General features: G+C 43.6%; 1 protein-coding gene across 28 annotated transcripts in view; it reads left to right on the top strand.

Annotated features, from left to right (window-relative positions):
- Positions 1-1,384: 1,384 nt before the first annotated feature.
- The window catches only part of LOC128753618 (receptor-type tyrosine-protein phosphatase delta-like), a 196,526-nt gene continuing 171,210 nt past the window's right edge, over positions 1,385-26,700 (top strand). For 13 of the 28 annotated variants that reach the window (XM_053855409.1, XM_053855408.1, XM_053855416.1 and 10 more), the window contains exons 1-2: positions 1,385-1,851; positions 1,931-2,041. The gene's annotated coding sequence lies outside the window, so the exon portion shown is untranslated. The remainder of the gene's footprint in view (positions 1,852-1,930; positions 2,042-26,700) is intronic. The other 15 variants (XM_053855428.1, XM_053855427.1, XM_053855436.1 and 12 more) reach the window with 4 other exon arrangements.

The raw sequence follows: 26,700 nt of genomic DNA on the forward strand, positions 1-26,700 counted from the left end.
CCCCCTAAAATCTATCACCCCTCAGTTCATCAATCCTCCTGAATAATCTCCACATCACTCACTTCTACTTGAGAGTTCTAATGTGTGGATGAGATACTTCCTCCTCCTGCGGTAAGGCTGGCAGAGATCCCAAAAAGTCTCCAGTGAACATCTTTGAGGCTCCTGCTGCTTCACAAACATGAAGGAACCTGCAGTCTCAGGTTATCTGCTCTCCCTCCTCCTCCTTCTCCTCCTGCTGCTCCTCCACATTTGTCTTAACATGGAGTCGTGGTAACTATTTACAACATCACACTCCATTTATGGGAACTGTAATGCATTTAAAAATAAATATAGCGGGGCAGCATTGCTGCAATGCCATACTAAACAAAGTACAGTAAACTCAACATTTTTAACTGAGTGGACAGAATGTAATATGCTCATGACAACAACAATAATAATGTATTAAGAGAAGTCTTTCTTGACAAGGACACTAGAGGTGTAAAACAAAAAATACACACACTTATTGCACTTTATCTACTGTACATAATGAGGTACCTTTGATAGTATCTTTGCTCACAGACAGATAAACCCCAACAGTCACATGTCCTTGGCTGAGGTTATTGTTCCCTCAAACTTGAGACATGACAGGAAACATAAGATAACACCGGCCCCCATAGAACACCCATTATGAAGACAATGATGATACAGTGGTGGTTTTAACACTGCTACGCGCTGATCCATAATGGAGGATGACCTTGAGGAGAACGTAGAGACATGGCGTTAAAATGGGCTGCATGTGATGTATGTATCACAGGCGCTTTCATAGGCCTCACTGACATCGACTACATTCTTAAAGCACAACTTTGGTTCATCTGCCTCCAGAGGCAGCAGAGAGAACAATTTTGTGTGTAGGTGATCACAAAAAAACATACAGCTTAAGTTAAGATCAGGCTCACTTGAAAGCTAAACAAACGTAATTTTGTAGTCAATAATTGACCTGTACCAAACCCGGACTAGATACAAATCTAGTGCAAAATACAGGAAAGTATGAAACAAGTATCAGATCACTATTGAGAGTTTCTTATTTACAGTGCACCATACATGTCCCACTCAAGCTCAGATGCTCCAAACGTTTTGTACATTCTGGGACACGGAGCATATGTGGGGGGCCAAATGTGGCCCACACTCCTTGAGTTTGACACACCCAGCTCAACACAGGCGTCTGACTGAAAGAAAGTCCTCTCCGTTGGCCATAGTCTATGATAGAATGTGAGAAGGGTTTGTCATGAAGTTCACCTCCTCCACTCAGTGACGGATCCTTCAAGCTCCCTCCCTGAAGCGTTTCTCTGAAGAAGAGAAGAGTCTTCAGGAGTCTGCTGCTCGCTGGAGAGGACTCCATTAGGGAGAGTCTTGATGAGGCGCCAGGTCTGCTGGTGAGGTGGACTTGCTGCCTGAAGAAATGCTACCACTCGGATGCAAGAACAAGACCCACTAGTGTCAAGTCACTGGCGTGAGTGGCTAACTTTGAGCTGCTCCGGCGTGAAAGATGGAGTCATAAGAGGAGGAATCGGGGATGGTGCCTCGCATATTTCTGACCTACTTCATAAGTTTGAGTGGAGTGGCCCTTTTCTGTTCACGGAATCCGTCTCGAGCTTCTGCACCTCCGATCCCTCTCCTCCCTTCCTCCTCTTCCCTCCTCCCTCGTGCGCTTCCTCCACCTCTCTCTTTATCCGGAGCTTATCTGGGTGCGCATCGTCAGCTTCAGTTTGAAGTCAAATCTGACAATCGCTGCTTTGCCGGGACGCCAAACCGCCTCTGCGAGCCTCCTCGCCCTTTAAACAAAAGGTTCAGCGCCGGATTATTGCGTAAAACGTGCGCAATTACCAACCCACTTAATTCTCCTCTTTCGCCGGGCTGGTGGTTTGATTCCTCTTCTCTCCCTTCTTCGCAGTTGACTCAGGACTGTGGGAGCGCGTCTTCTCGCTGTCTTCAACTTGAGGCAAAGAAAGGCGAGGAACTCCTCTGGATTCTCCGTACATCGAGCACAAGTCCGGATATATCGGTGAGCAGAGACACACACACACACACACTCATCCCAGCGGCTCCTCGCTTCGCACATACGGAGAGAAAAAGTAGTGGATCTGAGGTCTGTTGGAGACCGACTGTGTGATGCGAATAAGCGATAACAAGAGTTGTCCTCGGGTCTTTCCCTCCACGCTGTAACTTCATTAGAAGTGTCACCAATGAAGTGAGTCAATATTCCGATTCTTTTTTTTTTTTTTTCAAAGGGAAAGTGCAGTTCGTTTACCAGCGTGACTCACCCAGAGTGCGCCTTTTAAAGGCTGCTATCTGTCGCGTTATTGCAGCGACTACTAACCGTGCAATTGTTGTCAGGGCCATTATGAATTCATGAGGGCTCCAGGCACAAATCTATGAAAGTATCGCTGCGATTTTCCTGTTTATCAATTAAGCTGGTCTGGAATGGAGACATCACACTTCCTCCAACCAAAAACATTACTCTCCCACACACCATCCGTTAGAATCTCACCTCCCACTTGCCGTCCAGTGCTGAGTGTCTTGTTATGTGCTACCACATTTGCTCTAATAGAGAGTTTCATTAAAATCCTCCTCAATCTCTCTCAGTGCCTCAGAGACTGCTGCTGAAAGGCTTCTGCTGGGTGTCTCCGAGGCCATGACTGAGTGCCCCGCTAGGTCATTTCAGTTGTGTAAACTTTCATTCTCATAAATCGAGCTGGTGTTTGGATATTTTCCACACTTATAGTCCAGCTAGAAATCCGTTCCTTGTCGGAGAGCAGCTCTCTCAGTGTTCAAAAGTGTGACACACGCACAAAAAAAGAGACATTTTGACCTTTGGAAACACCAAGAAACTAGAGTGAAGAGTTACAAGGACAATCATTTTCTACAAAGGGGACTTTTATGTAGTTGTTGATGATCGATCTGTCAGCTATTCCACGTATGTGGAAATGAACGGCAGCAGATCAGTCAACACGATTGCATCATTGGTCCTACATGTATGTCACGCAGGATGATAAACAGGAACAGAAACAAGAACACAAAGATGCAAAAAAGACAATCATATTCACAGAGTCGACTTGGCACGTATGTTGTACTGCTTAATTGAACTGCTGGTTTTTCACCGTCTCCTTATTTGATGCCCCTATAACATGTATAATCTTCATTTTCCTGACCATAAAAGATGACTTTTTCGTTAGGCACATTCTACTCTCTTTTTTAATCTTCACCAAGACAGTAAAAAATGCCATGACATGTCAGAAACCAGCGTCTGTTCACTGGTGTATGCAAGGATGGGGGCGAAGAAAAAAAAAGAGAAGACACAGAGATTATGCTAACTCAAAGAATTGTCGGGAAGAAACACCAATGTAAGCAGTTTTTCCTCCATATATTTATATATTTAGTTGTCAGGGCCCTCAAGCTTGTCACCCGCCAGAGTTTTATTTAAAAGAAGCTTATTGTGACTATAGACAGGCGGGATATATGATAAGAGGATCGACCAAACATGACACTGACTTAAATTCAAGTCTGCTTCAAGGTGCTGTGAAGGGAAACGCGGGACAGCAGTTTTTGTCTTGTGGCACTTTTATGGGATAAAGCCAGAGATGAATCTTCTAGACTTTTTACTTTGTGTTAGCCACAGCTCCAGACGCTGAAATATGTTTTAACAGTTGCCCCCGTAGCAGAGCTATCATGCATCACAGCCTTTAAACAGTTCTATCTTCCTCAGGTTGTGGTTCTTCGCATGCCTTCAGTTGCCTTCATTAACACCCCTTTTTTTTTGCTTCTGTCGGCTCAACATGGTCAATGAGTAAAAACTGCTTGGGGTGATTTATTCATTTATTTTATATTTCACCCATTCCAGAAGGTTTTGACTAGTATCACTTGTCCACACAAATATTCATGTCTTGATGTAGATATTTAACATTTTCAGTTTCCATGTTTTAATGGCAAAAAAATGCAGCTGCCCTCTGAAGTTTTCAGCACCACTCTACCCATCTCCCACTGATGATTTTCAATAATTCAAATCCATCATGACTGAAAAACACATAACTCATGCCAAATTTTGGGTGCATTTATGTAATTACACAGTAAAATTGAGTTCCAATTAGCTTCCACTTCTGTGTTGTGGCTGGTTGTTGTGTGCTGATGGATGAAGAATTGAAGACTATAATTCTTAGTTGATCAATGCAAAATGTTGTCTTTGACTATCCTAAAACAATTTTTAGATCTTTTGCAGTCATGTCCTGTTGCAGCAGATGTTCGTGCCTTCAAATCTGAGAAAAAAATTGTCGAAAATTGACAAATGAAGCAACAACCCTGGTTTATTTCGTCTTAGAAATGCTTCAGACAACATTGAGACAATATGTTTATCCATTTTTTTTAAAATACACACAATTTTCTGCTTAAATATAAGTTCTAATGGAAGTGGAAACTGAAATATCAGCTCGAGGTATTGGTTTCTTCCCCAATGACTGACTAATCTGAGCAGTTATTACGTTTCGGAGTCTGACTGAGTCATTTTAAATGACGCACTTGAGCGCCAAGTGTGCGTACGAGGCTGTCACACCTTACTCTGTTAATCTCAGCTTTTCGATTGTGAGTGATTTGTCAGCAACATTGAAATCATGGTCGGTTTACGACTAACTTCCTTTGGAGAGAAAAGTTTTATTAAAGGAAATGCACCGGAGCAGATGAAACTGCTGAGGAGAACAAGGAACTCCAAAAGGGGTCATGAATTGAGCTTCAATAAGGACCAACCTTTGGCCTGTTTATGGCTCCTCTTTCCCGCAACATTCTACCTGTTAGATAGGTGAAAATGTGACACATTTCTTTCTTCTAAACAAAGCTGACATAGTTGCGATGCTGAATAGAGACTTGCACTAGATAGAGCACATGGCTTCCTCACCTCCTGCCTTGTAGGTTGTCAGTCCTTAGCTGTCGGAGGTCGGAGAAGGTGAACTTAACAAATTCAACCTGAGGGTGAAGCCCCTGAGGTGGCTGGGTGTCAGGACTGACCTCTTCCCGACAGCTTTGCTCTTCATTGGAACATGGTGCTTAAGTCCGGGAGCAAGTTAGAATATCAATGCGTCCTTCCTGGAGAGAGCTCATCCGGAAGATCTCTCACAGAGCAAGGTCTGTTTTTGTTGTCGTCATGAGTTGAGGTTCATCAGTCGAAGTGTTGAGTACAAGCTTTTTCAGACGGGTACTTGACCATCCCATCATGCAAGGCTTTGACTTGCTGTTGACAATAGGTTAATAAAAATGGTCATGTCCTGAGTTGGGGAAGATCTGGCAGTAAAGATGGTGGAGATACACACCAATGTGGCTGTGGAACTTCAGAAGTCCGAGCTGAAGAGGAAAAAGAGTGGGAAACAGTTTTGGGCTGGGATATAGGCTTTACTGTGGTGACCATTAAAGATGATACCTAGGATTTTAATGACTTCACCTGCAGAGTTTTCATTGCGATTCATGCTCAGTCATTACCTCCACTATGAAATATTTTTTGCCAGTGTGTTTGCAAAAGAACTTGAAACAGACTTCATTGGAATTTTCAGGCAAAACTGATGAAACAGACAGATGATCTGATACGGTCAACCTGTTTTCTTCCTGTGTGAGTAAGATGCTGTGCCGTTGAGCTTATTTGAGGTTGTTTACAAATGATAGCAATCGTACTTTGAATGCTAAAATGTTACCTACCTTAAAATAAATAAAAGTTATTTCATGAAATCGAAATCGATAATATGATACTGATACTGTTGTCCACAGTTTACTAATGATTTTCTTTCGTAATTCTACAAGAGTTTTTGGGTGAATTATTTACAAAATAGTCCTTTACGTTAACAAAATGTGTGACATGCTTTAATTTCAAAGCCAAACTTCATATAGGAATATATTATTATTAATAAAAATAAGTAAAGAATTGAATATTTAACAAAGATTAACTAGAGTGCAGTCACTGGAGTGAATACAGCAGTACCTGTTTCCTCCTGCCATACACACCGCCTGTGAATTCATGAGCACAAATGTGGGGTCAAAATGTTCAGCCAGAGTCGTGGTATTCCTACTGACATGCATCTGCAATACAGTTCAGACGGGGTGGGCCACTTAGTGTCGCACAGATCAGATGTACTCACTCTGTGTCCAAATTTGGTGGAGAGAAATGCTAACATTTGTTAGCATTCTGGGCCCTGTCAATTCAGATATCGACATTTACTTTGATCGCAGATGCCGAAAAACGCGACCACGATTGCAAACCGATGAAATGTCCAGCCCTACTTCTAATTCAAATAAATACGAGGCAAATGACGTACGTGCAAAATTAGGGGTTGCAGAACAACATTTTTAATTTTGTTCCAGTGCAATTTCTTAAAAATGCAATGTTCCCACTAAGAATTCCATCAAAGCAAGACAGGTGTGAGCCTGAATCGCTCTTGTTACTCACTGCAGGATGTGGCAATTTAAAAACTCCTATTTTTTTTGTGTTAATCTTGCAGTTGGAATGAAGCGAGGTATTTAGGAAATTGTGAAACTCACCAACAAACTTCAAGAAAGTGGCAAAATAATGTTGTCCTCGACTGTCTCTGTCAGCCCTCAGCCAGTGACTCTTACTCAACGTGAAATATGTCTCGATCGCGAGGAGTTTTGAGAGCGATTTTTAATAAAGCTCAGATGCCTCAGTGGTTCCTCGTCCTCAGGTAGAAATGTGATGATCTATTTGCAGATGATGTGCTGACGTGGTGATGCGGATGGCAGTTAAGACAATAATGGCGCTGTGTTGGTGTTAATTTAGTCCCTTCTTAATGATTCTGGCGGGATCAGCGCTGATGAAGCTCATTTACTAGCGGGGACATTGTCATGGTAATGGGGCCGACACAGCCACCAGTCAAGAGTAGGTCACGTCGCGCGGAAGGCGCGGGTCTGGTGAGCTGGAGGCGAAGACGCAGGTTAGAGCGGCCGGCGGAGAGGCGTGGTGTGACAGATCGGGAGTCGAGATTCCAGCCTTCGCTGTGAAACCAGTGGGACGGCAGCTTCATCACGCTCTTAATTAAGAACGCCAGAGACGATAAAAAATGTCGGCGGCATCCAAAGCCAATTTAGATTTTGTTCCACGTGACAGATTGTGTGTCATCTATTTTCTTTATTAAACCCAGACAATCTCCGACACACACAACATGCTCTCACAGATGTAATTGGGTACATCAATTATAAACATAATGTCGGCGCATTAAACGCGTTCAAAGTGAAAATGCCAATGCAGGTTTGGACTAAGCGAAAGTATGTAGTCAAACTTCCCGCGTGCCAATTTTGAGCATGGCCTTGGGTTTTTAATAACAAGCCGCAGCCCACAGATGGACCCTGAATCATGTCGGTTTAGCAGCCACGAGCCTTATGTGCTAGTTTGGAACAAAGTTAAAGCGGATTTGGTTTCAGTTATACCTCCAATATCCCTCTCCAAATCTAAATGATGTTTTTTTTTTTTTTATCCAAGGGAGAGATGTAAGAAGTTTCCGGATCCTTCTTCTCCTGCCAAAGACAGTTGAGCTCCCCCCCCTTCACCCTAATATAACTCTCATCCTCTCACACACTATCTTTTTCACACCCTCTCCCTCCCCTCCCCATTCTCTCACATCTCACTCCTCCCTCGGCACCTCGATGTGTTTCTCTTTAATTGAGATGCATTTCAATATGGTGCAAATGAGCTTTCTGCAGCTCCCAGTCCAAACTTGCAACCTGCATATGTGTGTGTGTGTGTGTGTGCGAGGGTGCACTCTGGCATGATGTAAGGATGTGTGTGAGTGAAAAGAATTCCCACACTAAAAAGTGAAGGCTCCACTTTCCCGTTCCACTCTTTAGATGCCATTTCTCTCCAACAAATATGCATTTTTTTCCTTTCATACGGGGAACATTTTCTTCTCACGGCAGCTTCAGAGAAGGAATTCCCCTGACAGGGCCGTAGATGAAACAGCCAGCTGAGAAATCACCAGACTAATAATGTCCAACAGAATGAATATGTTTCATGTATTTGGTTCACACTGAGTAACTTGAAAAGTACACGTTGGCAACCTTGGGTGAGGAGGATGCCATTCTGCGGTGGATGACATCACCTCTCTGCTTATGTTTCACAACAAGCGCTAAACTGAATTAAAGTTGTTCCACCTGCAAGTGACACTACTTGTGAGAAATGACGTCCGGGGGCAGAAAGTGAGGCGCGTTTGGGAAAAGCCAGCTTTATCCTGAAGACAAATGCAGCCTCCAGTGCAGTTCGCAAGTCTCTGGCGTCTATGATCAGGTGTATGAAGTATGCATGTGAGCGCACACACGCAGTCATTAGGGAGAGTGATGCTGACAGTGGGGTGACCTTGGGTCTCCCGGTCTTCCTCCTGTCGATGAGGAGGATGACTTACTGCCTCCCTACACATCCATGATGGCTCATTTATTATCATTAGGCACACAGTCAAAAGATGCTGCTTAGGCCCTTAAGACAGAGTGATGCGTCTGTGTGTACATGTGCTTGTCTCTGCTGGAATGGCTGCCAGCCTCTTACCTCTGAGCAAGCCTCGCATGCTCCGACTCCTGCCTTACATTTGACTGAAAGTCAGTCGCGATCCTATCGTGGACTCCGCCGGCGAGTGCCGGTCCACATCTGCCTTCCAGTGGCATCTCTGCTGCTTACTTTCTTGTATAAATGATAGCGTATGCCCCAGCCCTAACCTTATGTCACCCAGTCAGCCGCTGAGCAGCGCCAGTGCTATACGACCCCCTCAGGCCCCCCCCCCCTCTTGTGCTATCGTTTCTCAGCATGATGGATGGAGACTTCTGCTGACCAGTCAATACCCAATCTGAGCTTCACTGTCCTGATTTAAGATAGAGCAGCAGCCAGGTGACACACGTCACTTTAATCACTCCCAGCATCAACTGCACGGCCAAGATGGGTGTGTGTGTGCGTGTGTGTTCGTATTAGTTCCTCACTCCGTCAAGACCCTCTGTAATCACATAGCCATGGGCAAGTGGCAACACTGCTGGCAGAGTAAATGTTTCTTTGGGTGTGTATTAGGGAGGATTTATAGGGTGAGGAGCACGAAACGCGGTGGAGGGATTGCTGAACTGACCACTGTGGATCGCACAAGTCACACACTTCACTTTTTTTCTCAGAACGTTTTCAACCCTGCTTTACGAGACTTGCTGAATGAACTTCAAATTTCAGTTCTCAACAAGGTAGATCAAGAATAGATTCCATTACTGTTCCAAAGACCCCGTTCTTTGGCTGAGGTTCTTGTCGAAATCTTACACCAAGATTGGTATTAGAATCTTTTAGGGGTCTTGAATGAAGTATCAGTACCCAAAAAGAAATTCAAATGGACATTGCAGTGTAATAGAATATGCTTTTCAAATCGCAAAGGCTGCAATTTTGAAAGGAAAAAGCGCGCCACCCTGCTGAGGCGAGACTGTGAAATAGAAAACTCTGGCAACCTGCTCCACCAGTCTGACAACCAAGCAGGAGCTGCTCTACAACAGTGGAAGATTATCTGGACTGTCCGACCCATGTCTCACATGCGCACTCTTTCATTTGATCATTTCCTCGTTGTCCGTCACGTATGAAATGCAACCAGCTCCGTTGTCGCTGTGATGATTCAACCTAAAGCATGATTCAAAGTCTGCACCTATACAGTGCTGAATTAGAAAATGTACTGGATCTACTTTGCTCTCCATCGACTGACGTCTTGTCGGGGTGATGCGTCATACTCAGCATAAACGCGGAACCCAATACATTATACTAATATTGCACAGTGATTAAAGGTTTTTATTTTCACGGTTTAATGAAGTGAAATAAAGATATGTCATTCTTATCGACGTATGCATCATTTCATAGTATATGTGAGTGTGTGTGTATGTTACAGGGAAGAAGAGTTTACATGTTGATTTTATCAGATGTTGTTGGTCATACCATAGAATAATGTATTGCTTGTGTTTGGAAAATAATGCAGAAATGCCACCACTCAAAAATAAAATAAATAAATTTATAATAATATATAAATTATTTAAATACAATTTCATAATAATATGACTATTTAAAAATAATAATAATAATAAAAGCTATGAAAATAGAAACCATTATGTAGTCAATAGAAGCAAAATAGCCAATGGCTAATAACAAAACAACCAACATGGAAGCTGAACACATCTAGGTCACTGTCTACCTGACGCCTAGCGCAGTGTTAGCACTCCAGGTACTAACACTGTGCATCGTATCCATTCATTTAGAGTGACGATACCTGGTGAATATCCATATTTTCACGATGATAGTGTGAGACTGCAAGTGTTTTCTTCGAATTGCCTCATGAGCGATCAACATAGCACTGTATTAATGCGTTTAAAGTGCACAATGTTTATAATGATAAACAAACAATGATCTCCGCGGCAATTTCAAGTTCACCCTGCTGGAACAGGATGACTGTCTAGCGCCTGCAGCGTAGAATATGTTTGGTCATGCTTCCAGTACGTGGGTTCATATGACGTTTTCCCGAAGCTACAGTATTTACTGAGCGCTGCCTTTACGTGCATCACACATGCATCACTGACTGGTCATGGACATGACATGGCGTTCACAGAATGATACCCTAACTCCTCATGCAGACACGGTCGCCAGCATCCAAAGGCATCAGGGCGACAGGTTTGTGTACACATTGCCACGCTTCTTTACTGCCCCCCACACGCCCCCTGCCATGACTGTGGCGTGGCAGTCTAATTTATGAGGTGCCGTTAATTTGGCCTAAACGCTTGTTGGCTGCGCTCCCCTCCTCCCCTCGTGGTCTCTGCTACACTCCGTCTCCTCCCCGCTATCATTCGTCACTCTGCGAAGTAAATCAAAGAGGTGGTATTGCACAGCAGGCAATACACCGACTGGACACCTTGACTAATATACCACTGTCCTCCCTCCTCTCCAGCTTTCTGGCAGTCCCTTCCTCTCTCAATCTCTCCTGCCGGACGTCTAAATCAAATCTGCCCTCTCTTCCTTCTGCGGACGGCCATGTGCGATAACTTTTATTCCCAGACAATATCGATCCACTGGTATCTGCATGTGTGGCAGGAGATACAGCGCTTGATGCATCTCCACCTGCCGTCCTTCATTTCAGTTTGAGAACCACCGTTATTTTTATTATAATCCATCAAGCAAAAAATATAGTCGACAGAAGAAAAAGCGACTTCCTCACTCAGGTGATTATGTGAATACAAAAGTGGCTTAGACAAGTCTTCTGCGTCTCTGCTTCCTTCACACTCATCTCCCTGTGTTCTTCTCATCAACCCACCCACTGACTCCACACTTCTGCCCTCCACCTTTTTTTAACTGTCTTTCCTCACTCCTTTACCTTGCCTCCTCCCCCAGCCTCCTGTTCTCATGTTTGGTGTAAATTTAGAACAGAAGGCATAGGGAATGCTTTGTGTGAGTGTGAGACCGATAGTGTGTGTTTCCACTACATGAAAGCTTCTCTCAGTCCCCGTACGCAACTCTGATGGGGCTGATTAAAAACCTAAAGCCTTGGTTTTTCATCCACATTTTCACATGCAATCAGCCACACATACGCTGCAGCGTGCGTGAACACACACGGCAGGATAACTTGCCTCCATCATTATCCTCCTCTCTTTGTATCGTCTGCTTCTCACCGCTGTCATCGACTCTATTTCTCCATCGGTTCGCCCCTTCAAACACAAACAGTGAATTGACTGGTTGGAGGAGATATATCCTGATGGTGTGGAAGCAGAGTGTAACAACATCAGGGTTCAGAGACTCCCTCATCACTTTACACCACAGTGCTCGGTCTAATTCCACACGCAGCCCCCTGCACACCTACAGCCGTGTGAATAGCTCCTGAGCCTGCTCTCTGTTTAATCTTGTCCTCTTTTTTTATCCACTCATTACATTTCTACTCTTTCTTAATCCTGGTTTTCAGGACTTTACCGCTCATATCTTTCCTTCTACCAGCGTTGAACTTCTCTATAATGTTAACAACATTTATTCCCACTGCTCCTCTTCCAGCACCTCCACCACGTCCCCCCCCCCACTCTTCCTCATTTCCCCTCCCAGCCTCCCCTCCTTGTCACTTCTTGCTCTCTGGATAGAATACCTGCATGTGCACATGATAAAATGCTGCCTCGGCTTTATTCCACTGTGGATAGAACAAACCCACTGTGGTTATGATGTCTTTTACATAGAGCTCCAAATGAACTGGAGTGAAAAACACTTGGTCCATATTTTGAGGTCAGCTGTTATTTTGGACACCAAACTGATGGGGTTAATGTTATAAATAAATAATTGTTATGAAGCGAGGAAGAGGGTTGTTTCAAAATTTGAGACATAGTCCAAGTCGCTGGCTGAATGTGGCTGTTTATTTATCCTCCCTCTTTTAGCTGGAAATAATCAGCCACTTTTAGGTTTACGAGAAGATAGAATTCTCCTTAACCACCGCTCAAACATGTTTCCATTCTTCTCCAATGGAGTTTCAACTTGCCAGAAAATCGTCAGTCAAAGCGTGAACACACTTTTTTGGAAGTCAAGGTATGAACATATGATCTAGTTTTGGTAGTGAGTGCTTCGCCTGTTTTAATAGCCAGACCAGACTTGGACCCTGGACCTTGAGTTTGACAAGTCTAATGTAAACGGCAACAGACCTGTCCTGGGTACTTGTTCAGAGTTCAGGGATTACTTTTTGGAAATGTAAAAACTACTTTAGAGACTTTAATAAAGTCTACTGTATCTTGAAATGATATTGAAACCCACCTGGAAATATTTTAATTTTGCCTCCTGTACGTAAATTCACTGTAGAATTCTGGTCCTTTCTTTATGTCTTTTTTAATACTTTTTTTTTTTTTTTTTCATTTTGAGGGATATGAACTCCTATAGTGCCTGTGATTAAAGTCCTGAGGGAAGTACCGACACAGCAAATCAAACTGAGGTTAAAACAAATGTTCTAGTCGTGTGTGGATGTGATTCGTTTCATAAATTTGGTTGATGAATTACTGATGTTTATGCCATTGTCATCTGTCTCGTGGTAATTGATGTGAAACTTGTGGATGTCTCCAGCAGTTAATTCCAATTCAGTGCTCAACTTAGGAACCTCATTCGTAGCAAGTATTTCTTCCATTTGGTAAATAGCGAAACATTTTTTTAAATACACAGGAAGGAAAAAAAATGACCCGAGCTTGTGCCTGAGTACTTTTTAATAATGCACTGACACAGTTGTATGAGTTAAACAGAGTGATGAGTTTGGACCAACATCCACGGAAATAAACCAAGAGGCAGATCGCCGGTAACTTCCTCCATCGCCATGGTTACCAGTTGGTCCACTAGGGCTGTTCATCACTTTGCTGAGATATTTGATTGTCTCCAGTCTCATGTTATTTCCCTTTGATATTTAAAGCTCTTCTGCAGCCCACCACCCAGACGATTTGCTTATGACTGATAATGACAAAATGTACAGTAACCTCCTGCTTCTTACATCCTTAGTGCATCATGCGTGTTGGTGGGAAATCGATCCGTCTCAGGAAGCTCACTAGAACCAACAGTACCTCGCTGACTTAAGTGTTTATTCACAGTAGGGATGGGTGACAACTATAGTACACGGTATACGGCCAAAAACATTCCCCCTGATGAGAGTTTCGCGTCTCACGATAAAGTCTGTGGTGACAGCAGACACCGGCATGTGACAGTTGTGGAGAGTTTTGTTTCATTATCATAGATGTAAACTCATTTTAAATACAGAAAACTTTTGATAGTGACATTGGTCTCTGGATCTGTGTTACTTTTATTAGATGGAGTGGTCCTTATAGGTTTTCTGACGCGGTTGTCTGCCTTGGTTCATATCAACACATGTAGAGTCTCCCGCTCCGCTGGAGCTTCGCCGAAACAGTAGCTGGATATTTGACAGACATCCACTCCGCTATTGGCGGCGGCGTCCTCTCCCCGGATTAGTGTTCCCACTGACACCGGCAGTGCTAATGCTATAACCAGGCATCAGTTAGGGACCATCAACAAATTCTGATTTGGTCAAAGTGTCAATGAAATTTTAGGTGAGAGAATTGTGAAAAGGTTTTTCATCACACAAGACAAAGGACTGTCAGTTTGTATAATAATTTGGGGAATAGAATATGACTAAATGATGATTTATTCGCATTATTTCTCATATTTCTTCAATAGCATCTAGGAAATGTGGCCAGACTGGTTCATGCCTAAAGTAAAAATGAGACATGATACATTGGGGACAGCAGTTAAATTTAAATTTACCCCCTAAACAAAGCTGGCAGTTTGTCAGACACAACCGGGTTCTACCAGAGATGTGAAACATTGAATTTCTCATCTCTACACTTAGTTAAACAAATGATGAAGTTGGAGACAAACTCCACTAATAGGTTTCAACAGTTTCAAGAGAGACTGCAGTCAGTCCAACACATGGAATAGAATGAAAATGTATTTTTATCGTGATAATTATCATTATCGCCGAAATGACAATATTTATCAAGATATTTATTTTTTCATCCCGAATTCACAGTAGCAACATAAGGCAGCTATATCGGGATGTCGGCTTCCTAAGTCCTGTTGCTAAGTCGGGAATTCTGCGTAGCCTTTCCCATTTGGAACAATCGTGTTCAGTGTGGTCATGTAGCTTTCGGGTTCATTCGCGGCGATAAAATCCGTAAGCAAAACTCCCAGCCCGTAATTGCTCCCTGCTGGGATGGCTAATGAGTCAGTTATTTATAGGTTTTTATCTACAAACAACAAATTGAATTAATTACAGAAACTTCAAAAGCCTAAAGTATACGTAAAATTCAACCTTGTTAGAGTGTTAGGGGGAAAAGGACGGGGAATCACAGCGGATGTGTCTCACTGGGAGTCTTTATCTGCACAAGTGAAAATGTAATTCTGCAGTCAATAGATTCAGGTTATGTTCTTTCGGATCAGCGGGATAAATCTGGGTTTATCAACTGCTGACAATGACGGCGAGCACAGTGAGGTAATTGCAGGATGAATATTATATCAAAGAAATCTTCTCTCTTCATTCTGCCGCCATTTCCAGGTGGATTTCCTTTCTTGTTCAGTATTTAAAGGCCTCACGTTCGAGAAAGCCTGTCGTTAAATGCTAATGGAAAATATATGAGCACAAACTGGTCAGTCAGGAAATGTGCGCTGTCTTCTGGTGTGAATATCATGATGTGTGCGCTTCCCTGCGAGATCTCCAGGAGCGAAGCCAAGTGGCTCAGGCTGAGCCATCTCCATTGGCTGCTTGTCTGTTCAGTCAGTCACACAGAAGACAGATAGAAGCAGCAGACTGGTCGCACATCTAGCTGCAGCCGTGTAATCGGAGCTCGGCAGCCATAAACCACCAGCTATGGACACTCTGCTACGCCTGCTGTCACACGCAGATGCAGACGTATACTGTGTAGGTGCAGACGTGTGCACCAGTGACTCCGTCGAAACTGGCCATTGTACACATTTGACCTTTACCTGCCTCACTTTAGTGAAAAAAAGCCTCTTTTAAATTAAAAAAAAAATGTATAAGTCAATTTAGATTTTTTTAAATCCATAAATATTCTCCTATTTATTCTCTCTTTGCTTCGTACCTTGTTCTTGCCTTGACGTTAGCAAGTAGTACTGACAATTTTGTTGTGAAGTAGTGAAGACGATTAGGGATGCTCCGATTGATGGGCCACCGTCCGTGATCGGCCGACCACAAAAGCCTGTGACATCCTTGAAACCCTCCTGTTGTGTTATCCCATACTCCTTTCCCACTCACCGCTCACTCATGGCTACATTTATTTAGTATTACGTTTAGTTTTAAGCCAGTTATTAAACAACAAGGTAAACCTTGATGTTCCACCAGTGTAAATAAAGGTTTGAAGTGTCACGAGATGTCACATTAGCTCTATTCGCTTTGCAGTGCAGACTGTACTTGACACCCTACCCCGAACCTAAAAGGTTTAAAAACGACTTATTTTTACCTGCTTGCAGTGAGTGTGTGTGCAGGGCGTCGTGGGCTTGTTATGAGAATGCAGCGTTTCCTCTGAGAGTCAGCCGCGGTGCGTCGGCATAGACCTATAGTGTATAGAATGTGGCACAGTCTGTCCATACCATCTTCTCTCTTTTGCAGATCAAGAACTTCAAATCATTCATGATCTAATATCATCATATCGCACACCCAGAGATGAAAGAATTCATGGTAACATAATGTGATTCATGTATAATGAATAATACAGATCATATTATTATTATTATTATTAGTCATAGTAGTAGTAGGAGGAGGAGGAGTAATAGTAGCACTAATACTTGTACTAGTAGTAGTAGCAAAAAAAGGTGTAGTAGTAATCGCAGTAGTTGTAGTTATTGTGCAGATAATCTATCCGATTTTGTCAAAAGATATTTTCGATATTGAAAAAGACAGCTGATAAATAGCTCTGACAAAATGAAACCAAAGTTTCATTCAGTGTCGTCCAGTTTTTCAAACGGCTTGAGAAAAGAAATTGACAAAAAGAACCGGTTCCCCTCTGAGAGCCGTTCATCTTCACAGAGACTCCACTCACTTAACAGTCAGTCGCGCAGCCGGCGCTTTCTCATCCAGCCGTCCGTGCATCGCTGGATTCTCTCACCAGTCGTAGCCAGGCGTGCACGCACACCTGCGATGGCTACGGGAACTGAATAAACCCACAATAGCGCACAGCGATAATGTGAAGGGAGCAATTTACCAGTAAAAGCTTGGTTTCTGGACAGGACTCAAAATTCCCTGCATAGATCAAATGCAATTTTCTGTATGTGTAAGTCGAAAATACAGTGGTATATTTTACAGCTCCTGAGTAGGAGTGAGAATAAAGTCACTCCTCTGATAGTCAAGGATGCTGACTATCAGACTATTAAAACTCATATGAATGTGGGTATTGATGTCAGTAAGGGAAACTGGACAAATGCGGTATCGCTGAAAAACACAGATATCCTGCGTCCCTACTGTCATTACACCAAATGGGAAAAGCCTTCATTGAAGAGGTGAAATAAGAGCTATTATTTCAGTAAATTAGAGTGTTTAAAAAAAGCCCCTGTCCTCAGTGCTCTCAAAGTGCCAACTCTGCACCATTAGCATGCGCTTACCCTTCAGGGAGAATCTAGGTGAAAGTCCAGCTATTTCATTATATTAGTGGTGCTGCCCGAAGAGCTGAGCTTGGATTGTCCCACTCTACTTGGATGGAAAGGACGCCTTTTGGCCCTGGGGGACCTGAAATCACGCTGCTCATCTTGTCACTGTAATATGTGTGCGAGTGGATGGACTGTGTGTGTGACTGATGAGAATGGTTCGCGTCCTCTTTGGCAGTCTATTCACTACCATCGCTCAGTTTTAACGCAGTCTTCCGTAGTGTCTTCATTCTACTCCATTTTGTTTTTTGTTTTTTTTTATCTTTTATCTATTTTGTTCACTCTGGCTCCCACCCTACTGTCTGACTTCAGACCGGCTCCTGCTTTGCTGTGAGAACGATGGTGGAGGACTGTGCTTTAGGAGATTTACTGCTGGATCCCTGACTCTGTCAGGTGTCGAAACGAAAGCAAAGCGATGAAGGGGGGAATGAGGGAAAAGCAGATGGAAGATGGAGAAATGTGCAGGGAGATGAAGGAGGGAGACATGGGGAGGAAATTTAATCAGAGACTCAGCCAAAGAAAGAGAAGGGATGATTGTGCAGGATCGAAGGAATGAGAATGAAATCATAGAAATGTGAGCAAAATGTTAAAAAGAAGAGTATTTCAATGGAAATACTTCAATGGTACTGAGGGAAGCCAAATCGCCCTTTCGATCTGATGAGTGTTTCACAGGCAGAATCTATCACTAATTGATTTACGCCACCAGACAGGTGTGAAATGGAGTGTTAAACTAACAAGAAAACAATTTTCTGGTTTGGTTGATTTGGATCTTGTGTGTAACACAAAAGCCCTGACAGCTGTCGGTCCTCTGCTCCATTATAGAGTTTAAGTTTTGGCGTTTTCAAGACCAAACACTCATTACATGCTAATGTTTCGCAAGGCAATGTAGATACAATGGTGTCTTCTTTATGTTGAAAAAGTATTTTACAAGTGTATCATTAATAGTTCTTAATAATAATGGCCTCTAGTTGCTTCACAAAACAGAAAAAAACAGGTGCAGGCTTTTGTAGTAACTGTAGTCTAAAGTTGGGAATTGATGTTTTCAGTGTCCCTGTAGCTCCAAGTGAATGTCCCTACACAACATCCAGGGCAACTGTATTTTAATGTGAGCATGATCATTCCATAACACGACACATGTTCCGTTCAGTCAGCCACCGAGCAGAAGACACTGTGCTTCAGAGCAGATTTTCGACCTAATGAAGTGACCAGGCAGAGCTATTCCCGTGTGTCTGTTCAACTCAGGTTATGTCATTCGAGAGGAGACATTTGGCCTTTAAATGGCATGGCATTATGAGCATTCTTTCTATCAGGAAGTTGCACTTGTGACACTTTGACAGCCTGTTTGGCTTCTCATCTTCATATGTCTATTTCCCAAACTTGAACAAAAAAGTGTACGACTGAGGGAATGGCATGCATTTACGTGTGTTAATCTGTCCCTCCCGCTGGGATTAGCTCCAGCCTGCGATTCCAGATGGGAGTACGATTGTCACTATCTTCAATACTGCAGGGTTGAAAAATGATAAATAATTATAGGCATTTAAAAAAAAAACTGTTTTATTCACATTTCAGTAAAATAATGACGTTATCATAAAGAAATTGAAAACATAAAAATGACGACAGGACAAGAGCGTTTACTGCAAATACATGCAAAACAAATAACCCAAATATAGGCTGCGGGTCCTTGATCCTCGCAGATGTACTCTGCCACAGCTCTGTTTACTTTCAAAGCTTCAGGAGACTTGGGATGATATTTTCAGCAGTGCTAGAGTTGTCTGTAATTTCTTAGGTTTAGCTGCAGACTTCTCTCTCATTTTTAATGGCGGAAAAGACATTTGAGTCACGTTAGCGAGCTAAAGCTTATAGCAAAATACAGTGGTACCTCGGTTCTCGACCACAATCCGTTCCAGACGGCCGTTCGAGAAGCGAATTGTTCGAAATCCGAATCGATTTTTCCCATTACAATGAATGGAAAAAGAAACAATGCGTTCCAAGCCTTAAAATAGTCTTTTGTAGGAGTGAATGTAGAGTGTCTGCTGCAGGTGCGCTGTTCGTCTATGTGTGTGGCCGCTGCATGTGGGAGGGGTTGCCGAGTGAGTGACGTCTCTCCAGAAGTGAAGAGGTGCCCGGGGCGTGTCCAGCTCTGAATGTGTGCTTCTGTGCAGTTTGGCTGTGACAAAGTCATAAACCAAGTCACGCTCTGTCCCAGACTCGCCTCATCCCTGTCCCAGCTCCAGCCCACAACAGGACATCAAACCCTGGAGTGTGCTCTCCAGCCTCGGAGGTGTGGAGAGTGAACACCTCCCCTGTGACACTCGACCACGGTCCAGTGCGGAGACAGGAAAGGTTTTACACCTCAATATGAAGAAAAAACAGTCAGTAAATGTAGCTAACGGGACACGTCTGCATACAGAGGCTGCGTTATATACAATAACAAAGCACGTCGTGGGTCAGCTGATCGGTCCGCGCACGCTATGTTTTTTCCGGCTTTTTTCGGGGGCGTTCGAGTTCTGGATTTTCGTTCAAAATCCGAAGCAAAAAAATCTAGAAATTTTTGTTCGAGTTCCGAGACATTTGAAAACCAAGGCACCACTGTAATCAGGAAGCTAAGTGCAGCTAGCGTGGGCTACTGCATCGCACTTGCAACAAACAACCATCATTACTGCAGGCCACCAGGCAGATGCATGGATCATGGGTACAATTTAATACTCATCATTTAATAATCTTCTGGCATGTTCTGACCGGAGAATTGCTCTCATGTTTTACAAGATTGCACGTGGTAAATGCTTTGCATGTGTTTGTTCTTCAAGGACGCCGACACGAGAACAAATATGAAAATGGTGTAACATTTTGAAACTTGAGTAGCATCAAGAAAACCCTGACCTCTGAAGTGAAATGAATAAAGGTGTTTCTGCTGTGCTTTCGTCATTTTTTTTTTTTTTTCAGATCTACACTGACAGCAAAACTCTCCTAATATTATATTATTATTATTGTTGTTGTTGTTTTTTGCTGGGGATTACTCACTGAATGCAACTGCAGTGCATCCTGCCGGGACAAAAATAGCTCCGCTTCACAACAACATGAGGCTTTGTGCTGGTGTGGGCACAAGATGAGATACAAATCAGGAAGTCCAGATATAAAAGCTTGTCATTTGCTTAGACACTGCACAGCACTTTTTGCTCCCCTAAGACAGGATTAAAGCAGGAAAAGCCACACCGTCAGCCCAAATGTGCTCCGATGACGGGACGCCGCATTAGCAGATCGTTCAATTAATAATAAGTACGACTACAGAATTGTAGGCTGCAACGGAAAATTCAGTGAGGAATGATGGCGGTTTGGGAGCAGGATGCGTTTGTTTATCAGCCTTTCTCGCTCCGCGAGTGCTTCACACTATGGAAGCCTGTCAATGTTGGCGTCCGTGCGAGCGCAATCTGGACACCTCATATGAATAAAGCGCAGCTGATCACCCGAATGCAGTTGCTCACGAAGGAGCGAGTCTGAAGAAGCGGCTCAGATCCGCCTTATTCTTCTGGTTCGTAAGTCCACGTTTGTGTTTCTGGAAGCAGAGTGATGTGCCAGAATGTCACTGGAACTGTTCATAACAAAGGATGTCTGGCAGTCTTGCGCGCCAGTGTTAGAAGTTCCGCTCGAGTTTAGAAGTACAGTGCAAAAGTGAACTGGTGATTATACAACCTGTCTTTCTTTTCAGGGAAGGAACTATTCATATTATTCAGTCCAAATCGGACAACCTTAAACCTTCCTCTCTTCCAAGCAAATGACAAATGACAAGGTTGACATCGCGTTAGCCCGGCCCAGTGAACATACATTGTAGTGCATTGTAGAGGAGCAAAGGAAACAGTTTGAGGCAGCCTTTCCAAGAAGACGAGGAGAGACAGACTGTGTGTGAAACAGAATCACAGCGGGAAAAAAAAAAAAAAAAAAAAGTTGGGAGCGAATGGTACCATGTGAACGTACCGGGTCCTGCTGTAAGACAGACGCAAAAGGGACAGAGCAGGAAGTGCGGAGACACGGAGTGGAAGGAGAGGAGGAGGTGAAAGACAGCCAGCAGCCGGAGAGAATGACAGGGAGCAGTCCTGGGAGGCGAGAGTGGGAGTGTGGGTGACTGTGAGCGCACTGCAAGGCTAGCTAACTTGTCTGTCAATCTCGATCTGTGATTGACAGCTGCAGTTCCAATGTTTGTCTCTTTACCCACCGGCCCTTCTGTCGAGATGTACAGCCCTGGGTCACTCAGGAACACACACACACACACACACACACGCGCAGCCAGCCGAAGAAATGAACCGCGTGTGAGAGGGAAGTGGATGTCTCCGGTGAGGTCGGCTCTTGCTGACTGGTTCGTCACCTTTGACACTTGACCTGTGGCCTTTACATTGTCAGCAATATACGCTCTCGCTGGACATTTCCATCCACTCAACGTGTGAATGGGAACACGTTTTTTATCTATTGTTATCTTGGTGATATTTATATCTTTGCTTATGCAGCAGTCAGACACTGTTATTTATCATTGTCCCTGCTCCTCCCCCGCCAGCACTCATACACCCACACTGGCTGAAAATGAGTTCCTTAAAACCCTCCCCAGCTAGCTCAAGCTGGGGGCATGATAAATATCCGGCTTCACTTAAACTAAGCTTCATTTCGTGCTTGTTTACGCGCACTTTATTTAAGCCACTTTTTAGTCGTAGTGGCTACAATGTTTTGCGCGGAAAGAGCCATGTGTTTTCACCTCATTAAAATGAAGGATCCCAAATCGGGCAGCAAACCTGGCTTTCTTCAGTCTTGTATTCTGGTTGATCCACAAGAAAAGGACATGGTTCTTTTGAGTTAGGTATGACCTGGACTTTAGTTTGTTGCAAAAGGAGAAAAATAAAATGCTGCAAAAGTAAACAATGTTAAAAGAATGCCAATGATTGCTTGCTGTTTTCATCCATTTGCATCACCCAAGGGTTTTTTTTTCATTGTATTATTTTCCTCAGATTTATTCTGATACCTCCCAAAAACATACACCCATAAACCAATTCTCTCCTATTTTTGGAAGCCCAAAACAATTGTACAGATGGCACCTCTGTGGCTTGACAAGCTAAGGGGAAGCGGTTTTATCAATAGTACCTGAACAAACACCAACGTGATGTTAGTAAGAAACACCAGGTCAACTTTGCTGTTTCAGACTAGTAATGGACTCATGTCTCGGAGGGCTCGAAATGTTTTTTCCCCCCCTACTGAGGTTGGATTACTGGGCGACTGCCTATTCAGAGAGATGAAGAATTCCCAAACCTGGAAGCCCTTTGGGGGGATACTGAGAAAATCCTTCTGATTCGATGGGAAACAAGCCAAACCATCTCAAGTTAACTGACCTGGTTCAATAAACTCAGGATCATCGAAGCCTGGGTCACAACATGAGGTACTTGCTGGATGTTTATTTTTACTTCACGATCCAAGGAAACCACGGAACACTGGCTTCCGAGCATTAATGGCTGCAGGTATCCATCCTGCAATTTGTGCGTGTTCAAATGTGTGCGTTTGTGTGCCAGTAGGGGTTTGTGACTAATGGGGTCATAATTGGTGCTGAGTCAGGATTACCGCTGATTGCCATGGTTGGATACCGATCTAACGAGCGCACATGAAGTGTCCATCCTGTCTCGAGCAGGTTTTCATTTCCTCCGGATCTCCAAGGTGCATTTACACACACTTATGGAGCGGAGCACACAGTGGCGCACGCTCACAAGCCTCCCACAACAAAACACGTGCACGCACTCTCTCGCATCACCACACACACACACACACACAGTCGCTCGCACACTAACACAATGACAGACATCACACACACACGAAGGACTTCTACACATCCACACACGTGAGACGCTAACTCGGACGCACTCAGACAACCTCGTCCACGTCACCCACGCGGCTACACACATTTACGGAGTGGCTCACTGAAATACACTCCTCCTGCTTCCCCCTCACAATGATAGGTTTTTACTGACTTAGGCAGAGTAAATCTTTCTTCTAATTTCAACGTGGAGCAGACTGCTGTATCCCAGTTTATTCATTATTTATCGTAAGGCAGTCTGTCCTGAAGACAGGATCCTGCTCTCACCTTCTGTGTTACTTTTCCTGAAAACGGAAAGCGAAGGAGCTGCTGTCTTTCTGGATAGGGCTGATGATGATTTTCGCCTTCAGAACTGGTTGGCTGTTTAGACATCAGAATAAAGGAAGGACATGTCTAAAACCTGCACACCAGTTTCAGTCATGTCGGCTTCCCATGTCTTATACACATATTACTGAGTTCCCCCGTATACAACTGCTTGATCAATGAAGCCCCTTTTATACCGAAGCAAAATTACTATGATAAGTAGGTCAACCCGGAAACTTTGCCTGGTAGGTGGACCTGTCAAACAACCCGGCAATATTTCTCACGTGAACAGATTCAGAGATTCTTTTATTGGACTGAGTTAGGCGAGTGAGTGGCACATCTGTCCACAGATTTATTGTTTGTTGCAGATCCAGTTGTCTGTGAGTATGGCTTGTTTTGTGTTTTTGCAGAAGTTTTAGCACTTGTAATCTAAAATGTCTTTCTATTCTAATCTAGAATCAAACATTTTCAGTACCAGTACCAAAACCAATACCGTCACTTTGAAACTGGTTCCTGAAGAAATTTTTTCGGTATCGATTTTATAAAATATAAATATGCAAATAAAAGCCTTTCAATATTTGTGCCCTGTATAGATTTGTTAAATACATATTTAAGTGAAGGTCATTTAAAGTGAATATATTGACAATATATATTTGGATAATCTTCACACGCAGTATATGTAATAACTGTAATAAACTGATACTACTCCAGCTTGATTGTGGAAATACATGAAAGTGAAATTACACATTTGAAGGTGTTTGATATTTGGCGGCGCCCCTGGTAAATGAGTGTAATTACAAGCTGTCGTAAAGCTGGGTCTCCAGTCCCGCCCCCATCCCACGTTTATTTGCTTATGAGGAACAGCGGAAAATGTCATCACAGATGGCAACATACACAACACTGTCAAGCTCATACTTGCAAAGGGAACGGCAGAAAGATCTATCATTCACCGTCAGGAATCGAACTCCGTCATTCAGCCAATGAGGACAGGCAGGATCCAGTGAGAGACAGACGGACCTAGATAATAAAACCATTTCGACATTTCAGAATGAAGCAAAGGGAAAGTTTTGACAGTTATTGAATTGGTGGCAACAAACCACTATCTTTTAGTTGTAAGAAATAAAATTTGGAATGCACTACTTGAGTGTGATGTTTCTTACGTGTTTCTTCCGTGAAAAACATGCTGAAAACTGTCATGTTGCTGCGTCTCTCAGCAGTTCCGAGCAGGTCTGCAGATTAGAGGACTCGACTGCAGCAGCTACAGATAGAACATGAGACATAACATATGCTAGCGGACATTAGCCGCTAGCAGCTTATGTCAGAGCTAAATTGTTTTGCTGGCTATATCTACACTATACTGTGATAAACACTATAAAATGAGTAACAAACACTTACACATTTGTTGGTCACCCAAATGATCACACACCTTAGACTAATGGCTTACAAGTCAAGTAGAAACATCGCCACTTCAGGATGCGAAGAAAAGCCTTTTGTAGTTTGCAGATCACGCCAGGCTGTTTGAGGTGCTATATATACTAAGTGACACAAAAAAAGCAGCACCACACCATGCCTTAACCCTTACCTAGTCCAAGAGAGCATTTAACAGAGAGCTGGGAAGTCTGACTCCAGGATTTTTGACTGTTCATACTGAAACCTGTCATCTCAGGAAATGTGAAAATTATCTATTTATTTCTAAATGTTACTCATCTCCTCAAATGACTGATGGAGCTCATGAATCCTTCATAATATGGGACTTGCTTTTTGTCTACTACAGGCCACTGTACTCTGAGATGGCTGGTTGAGAATTATTTTAGAGTTACGTGTGCTGCATACTTTGCTGATCGATCTAAAATAGACGTATATTGAGGAGTGGCTTTGTCTGTTGCCTTGTTCTCAGTTTCATCATCTGACCTGCGTTGTCTCGTGACATCAGCGAGGTCACGGTCCGTTTCTCCCTCTTGTGCATGCATAACTCTGTCGCATGTGGCCGTCACCACCTCACTCGCACTCTTGCTTTGGTTAGTGTAGATCCCTATTTTGACCAACCACATGCCACTTCTAACAGGGAAGACTCCTAAACGTGAGTGGGCTTTGGTAGTCCACCTTGAAGAGCCACTACTCACAAAATGTTCCGCCACAGTTATATTGCAGTGTCTCTCAGTGAATGGTATTTTTATGAGAGCAACTCCATCTTGTGTGCGAAATGATTAAAAAGCATGGCACACACTGAATGTGTGGGACCTGAGAGCTTTAGGGCACTGAAACGTGCCACTGAAGGACGGAATGACTTTTGATACTTGCTACTACCGAGACATTTCTGGTGGTGCCATAAAAAGCCCAGCCCTCGTACAGTGGCACTCAACTGTCTTTTCATTTACATGTCAATATGTGATCGACTTGGTTACTCAATGTGCACACATTCACAACATGATCAGAATGCAGACGGACTTTAGTTGTGGGGACATTCTGACCCGAATTTGCTCGCACCGTGGATGTATTGACCGTGGGGCAGCACGTCAGTGGGCGTCAACAACGTACACATAAGTCCACTTGATGATGAGAGTGAGAATGTCTTCCATCGGGGGATTCCTATGGGAATGTCTCGGACAGAAAGTGGCTAATGGTTTTGAACATCATGGGCACAACCGCCCAAAGTGACTCTCTGTCTTTTAAGGCTTTATGCAGGGTTTTAGGTCCTGGCTCCTGAGAGTTTAGAAGCAAAAGTTTTGGTAAGCCTGCAAGCGAAAACTGAGCAGACCAGAAATAGTCTGACCAACCAACAGCCTAATATCCAAGCGTCCACTTATGGGCTTTTCACACTACAGGTTCTGTCTCGGGTGGGTCTGAGTCCAACTCGCCCCCCACTGTGCTTCCTCGCACTTCTGCGCCACAGGCAATGTCCTTTTTTCCTGCTCAGCTGGCGGCGCTCTGCGGAAATAGCTGGTTTGTGACCCACGATGAAGCAGGTCTTCGTCATCAGCCGCGCAACAACCTATAGCCACCATCGGCTTGAACACCTTATTTCTACTACAAGTCGTCCTCACGTCAGATATGAACTGATGACTGACCTCTGCCACAGCTGCAACAGAACGTGGCGTTTCACTGCCAAAACTAAACATGAAAGAGTGTTGTCATGTTGATTTTACAAGAAAACAAGCTGTGTAATACGGAGCGTCTTGAGTGATCCACGCTGCTCTCACAACACATTGAAGGTTGCAGGTCTCCAGCCGGGATCAAGTCCGCGGCCCAAACCCGACTCGCTTATGTTCACATCTCGGACTTCTGAGGCAAAACAGCCTTGTCTCGACACAGAACCAGTCGTGTGAAAGCGCCATTAACCTCCAAGAGCAGGGCAAAAGGTGAT

Source organism: Synchiropus splendidus, chromosome 2, assembly GCF_027744825.2.
Source record: "Synchiropus splendidus isolate RoL2022-P1 chromosome 2, RoL_Sspl_1.0, whole genome shotgun sequence".
NCBI lineage: Eukaryota > Metazoa > Chordata > Actinopteri > Syngnathiformes > Callionymidae > Synchiropus > Synchiropus splendidus.